The following is a 5,042-nucleotide window of genomic DNA, read 5'->3' on the forward strand; positions in this document are numbered from 1 at the left end:
AGCCTCCAGCGCCTTCAGTTCCGTCTCCTTCTTCTCCAGCTGTTTCCCCTGGAAAGAAGTAAATGAAGAGTTTTGTGTCATACAGCTGAGCAGCTGCAAAATTTCCTTTTGTAAATAAAAAATATAAAAAAGACGTAAAATTATAAATAATAAATAAAATCAGTAAATAACAAGTAAACACTTTAGTCAACAAATAACTATGACAGTATTGATGAAGTAATGTGTTTTAACAACCCGCCAAAAATAAAAAATATTTTCGGTCAGTGGGTGGTCAGTCAATTGTTCCCGAATCTTGACCAATTCCAAAAATAAGGACGCTTATTGCAAAATAAATAAAATGTTTGTAAATAGAAAAAATAACAATAAATTACAAATATAAAAAAAGATATATTAAAACAAATAATAAAAAATTAAGCATTAAGGATTTAAAAAAATAAATAAAGTAACAATTTAGTGAATAAAAAACTTTTACATTTTAATATTACTAGCAATTTTTTTTTTTACAAATTCATCTTGATGCAGCCAGTGAAAATGTTGCCAGTACATGTAAAAATCTGAACTACTGGCCTGACTGGACATCAAGAAGAGCCCAGAATGTGCTGATGGAACTTCTTACTTAGAAATAAATGTGTGGCAAAACGGAAAGTGACACAATGGCTAAAATCAAGCCCTGGGATCTAGTGGGTGATATTAATAATTTTTATACCATAAGGCTTATAAGCTTAGGACATTGAAAGTCCAACTGTCATTTTTGGAATTTCACTATCTGTTGGCATTTTCAGAAGATTTGTCAAGGTTTTCAAGATTTTTGGGCAGTGAATAAGCAAATGCTTTTTTGCAGCATATGTCCCTACTGGTCCAAAACTGGTCCAAAACCAAAGCCATACACAAGAGAGGCCAGATGCAGGACATTGCACAGTACAGCTTCACTCAAACAGCATGGACCAAAGCTCTTAAAACTGATCAGCGGACTCTGCCAGAGACTTCAGGAAAAGGACAGCTGGTGTAAGATTTTCAGCCCTCGAAAAAAGCACTGAGGGGGATTCGCAACACGGAGGGATTCCAAAAATAAACAGAGAAAATGAGGACGCAAGATAACGATGTACACTTATTCGTAGGTGATTTCCTCCATGCATGTGACGCTCAAACAGTAGTGCAATATCTGAACACGATCGGCTTGTTTGGCACCGATTCTGAACTGGCGTTCTGAGATGATATAGACTATTTGTGAGCATGCAAACATCTATGCCACTGAAAAGCAAAAGCAGCGATTACTTTTCACAACACGGAGAGATACACAAGCACAAGCAAATATACTAAAATTTGTTCAAAGCTGCAAAAAGACTAAGTATTCAAACAATATTTGATCAAAGGGAACGCAGTAAGCGACACGCTAGCACACATGCACGCATCTCCCCTGTAATTAGCTTCCCTCATTCCGCAACTATGTACGTGGCACAGATACATTAAGCCCAGCAGGGTACAGCATTCACACAGACGTGCTTTCTCACATAGACACACGTGCATGAATGCTGTAGAGGAGAGACGCCCCGTGGCGCTGACCGGGAAAGAGGCACATGTACTGCAGCCGCCAGACAACAGTGCACAACAAAGCACAACCCCAAATTACGGGCATACATAATCACCCCCTTCCCTCTGCCTCCTGTCTCGGGTGAGCAGTAAATCACCTCCATCAGCACGAGCATCATATGCAATTTTCTAGCTGGGTAGCTCTGAAACCGCCATGGAGGCCCATACGGTTTGCATGCTCACAATCGGGGCTTATTGCACGAAAACCAAAACCCCATGTTCAAATGAAGAGCAAACAAGACGCGGAGAGACAGGAAGAAAGAACGAATGAATGAGAGAAATGTGACAACGGCTGTGGAATATGTCATGCTTACCCAGGCATCCAGTTCAAAGGCAGGCATGAGAGAGAGAGAATGAGGGAAATAGAAAGGAAAACATCACTTAACACTTAGCCACAGGGGAAAAAAAATGGTTCACAGGAAAAACATGTAACATCATGTTTGAAATAATTTACATCCATATTTGAAATGTTACGTTTAAAGAAGACATGAAAGCACATTTATGGGCCGATTATAATATATTTCTTTCTATTTTCAATGGGAAATACTAAGGTGCAGGACTTGTATCTATTGAGACTTGACTGGACGTTTTAGGAGAGCAGTATGTTTTTAATATTTCTAGTCAATATAAAAACAGGGCTAAAATGGTGGAAAATGGTGGCCGGCAAATTTTCCATTATTATTGCTTAGAACTAAGGTTAGAGTTCTATAACTATTGATTAAACAAATTAATTTTTTTCAGAAATACTAAATGCAATATGACAATTTTCATTTAGCTGAAAACCCAAAATAAACTTTATTTAATAGTCAATTAATTAATCACTTGAGTTGCATATAAACATTTAAACTGCACATAAGGCAGGTTTATATCAACTTTTTAATGATGTAATTATGTTTCTACTCCAATTCATTGTTGGAATATAAACTATTGTTGCTTAAATTTTGTTATAAAATAGTTTGAAAGCTCAGAATTACATTCATATCGCAAGTGGCAAAGCACAAAGCTTATTATGATTATTGGATGGTGCACTACAAACTGCGTTAAGTGAATTTTTATGAACTGTCAAATGAAAAAAAAAACAAAAACAAAAAAACTACACAGACTAAAATATCTTGGTTCATTGGAAAGAAGATCAATTAAAAATGAGAAATAAATATTGTCTGACAAGTTGTAGATGATCCATGATGTTTGCATTAAATAGACACTGACATAGTCAAAACGTGCTACTGAAAAATTACTTCCTAAACATGACCGTTTTGGTTAACGATTTTAGCTCTACAAATCTGTTTCAGACATTAAGTAAATGGGGTCAATTTTGATTTAATGTGGACTTTAAATCAAAACCTTTAATGTAAAATGTAGTTAAAATATGACAGAATTCTCTTTGACAACTTCAACAAACGGTTTACATCTTATGTCTATTTTTTGTGCTTGACCAGTTAAATATCAAACATGAAAAGGAGACTGTAAAAGGCCAAGCATAAATCTCCAAGGGATCCTAACTGCAACTGTAAACTGGGTGCTAACAAATGTATGATGTGGTATGGAATCACTCCTCATTATAGAAGCAGCAGCAGGGCGTTTCACACGTATTTAATGATGATGGAGGAGAGGGTAATCTGGACTGCTTGCTGAAGCCAAGTGCTCAACACTGCCAGGGCTCACATGGATCTACAGCGATAAGCAAAAGAAAAGGCGGAGTTAAAACCTAGAGCTGAGCATATGAGGAGATGCACATGCTGTTAACAGAAATCAACTTCAAATTAATTAATCATTCAGTTTCCATTTTATTTCTTTGCTGCATTTATGAAAATCAGTGTTGATAACTAAAACTAAGACTAATAAAAGCCGTTTCCTTAATTGAAATAAAGCTGAAATAAAAACTAATATTAAAATTGGGTTAACAAACTATTTAAGTAAAAAGAATAAAAAAATGTAAAAAAATTATATTGCTTCGGCATCTACCTAAAATAATTTTTTTAAGTACTACAATTGCTAAAACTAAAGATGAAATTGCTGTTTGCATACCATTTTTGCACGTGTCTGAAATGCATTTAATTTGTAATGTCTATATTTTAAGTGCTTGTTCAACTGCAACATATTACGAAAATGTCGCTGTTTTTGCTTTTTTTAATCTTTATAAGATTTTGATCAGATGCTGCGCTTTTCTAAAACAGCAAAACGGCAATATGATAAAAGAGACATCCATGTTTAATAAATAATTAAATGTATTCATATCAATAAACATGTTATGTTAAACAAGTAATATAGTTTGCCCGCCTAGCTGTTGGCTATTAATATAAACCGGCACATTAAAACAGAATTCAACTGATGTCCAGTCACGGGCATAAATATATTGGCTATTTTGAAACACAAAATTATTATTATTATTTTTTTTACATATTTATGAAATGTAAATTTACAAAGCTACAAAGGTTGTTACCATGATGCCAAAAGAATGCAGACTGCCTAAAATAGCCTCTCGAGGAACTTAGAGACTTTATTACAACTCTTAGCTGAAGAATCAAGAGTTTGCTCCCTGCTGGTCTGATGACGGCAAACTCATCACTCACAGAGCCTGTTGAGAGCCACACACACACACACACACACACACACACACAGAGAGACACAGCTCCTGCCTACACACACGCCTTGTCATTTCTTTATTTATCCTCTTTAAATTCTCTGTGGTGACAAAGCCAATCTGATGGGCGTGCTGCACTCATGTTACGCTCTGTTGGAATCTGGAACAGGCTGATAATACTCAGGCAAGCATGAATTACACTGATAAGTCTAGAAATGAGCCCTGCTTAGAGTTGGTTTACCGTAAACAATGGTGGATGCATGTGTGTTAGGCTGTAACTCAGCACCCAGGCCAGGATAGATGCAAAGTGACAGGCCATACCCACAAGAAGAAGTGATGCGACTGGAGGAATGATGAACTGAAGGCTGCTGAACACATTACATCAGCTATAGAGCATTATCACTAGCCTGGTAATACCAGACTCTGCTACTTCACTTTGCTTCGTAGATAGAGTCTGGAATGGCATAATAGAGAAGTGTTTTCTCTCTCGCTAGGGGGCGCTTGTCTGAAGTTTAAAATCATTGGTTACCCGTAAGCCAATCAGATACGTTTAGTTATGATGTATGTTATGCGCCTGTACAGCCGCATCGAAGCACAGACATCATGCATCGAACTCAAATCTATGATTGAACTTCCACTGTTGTAAACACATGATGATGCGAGCGAAATACCGGAGTGAACATGGCTGTAAACGACTTTTGCAGATTATGGGAAGTTAATCTACGCATCTACGTCACGGCTCTCAGCCCGCCCTCTGTTCGTTGATTGGCCTGGCTGTTTCCAGACCGGTGGCGAACAGAAAGCTCTGACGTTGTATCAGACTGAGTACAGAAGCGAAATGAAATTGAGCGGAAGTCTGACGTAGTCA

Source organism: Carassius auratus, chromosome 48 (assembly GCF_003368295.1).
Source record: "Carassius auratus strain Wakin chromosome 48, ASM336829v1, whole genome shotgun sequence".
NCBI lineage: Eukaryota > Metazoa > Chordata > Actinopteri > Cypriniformes > Cyprinidae > Carassius > Carassius auratus.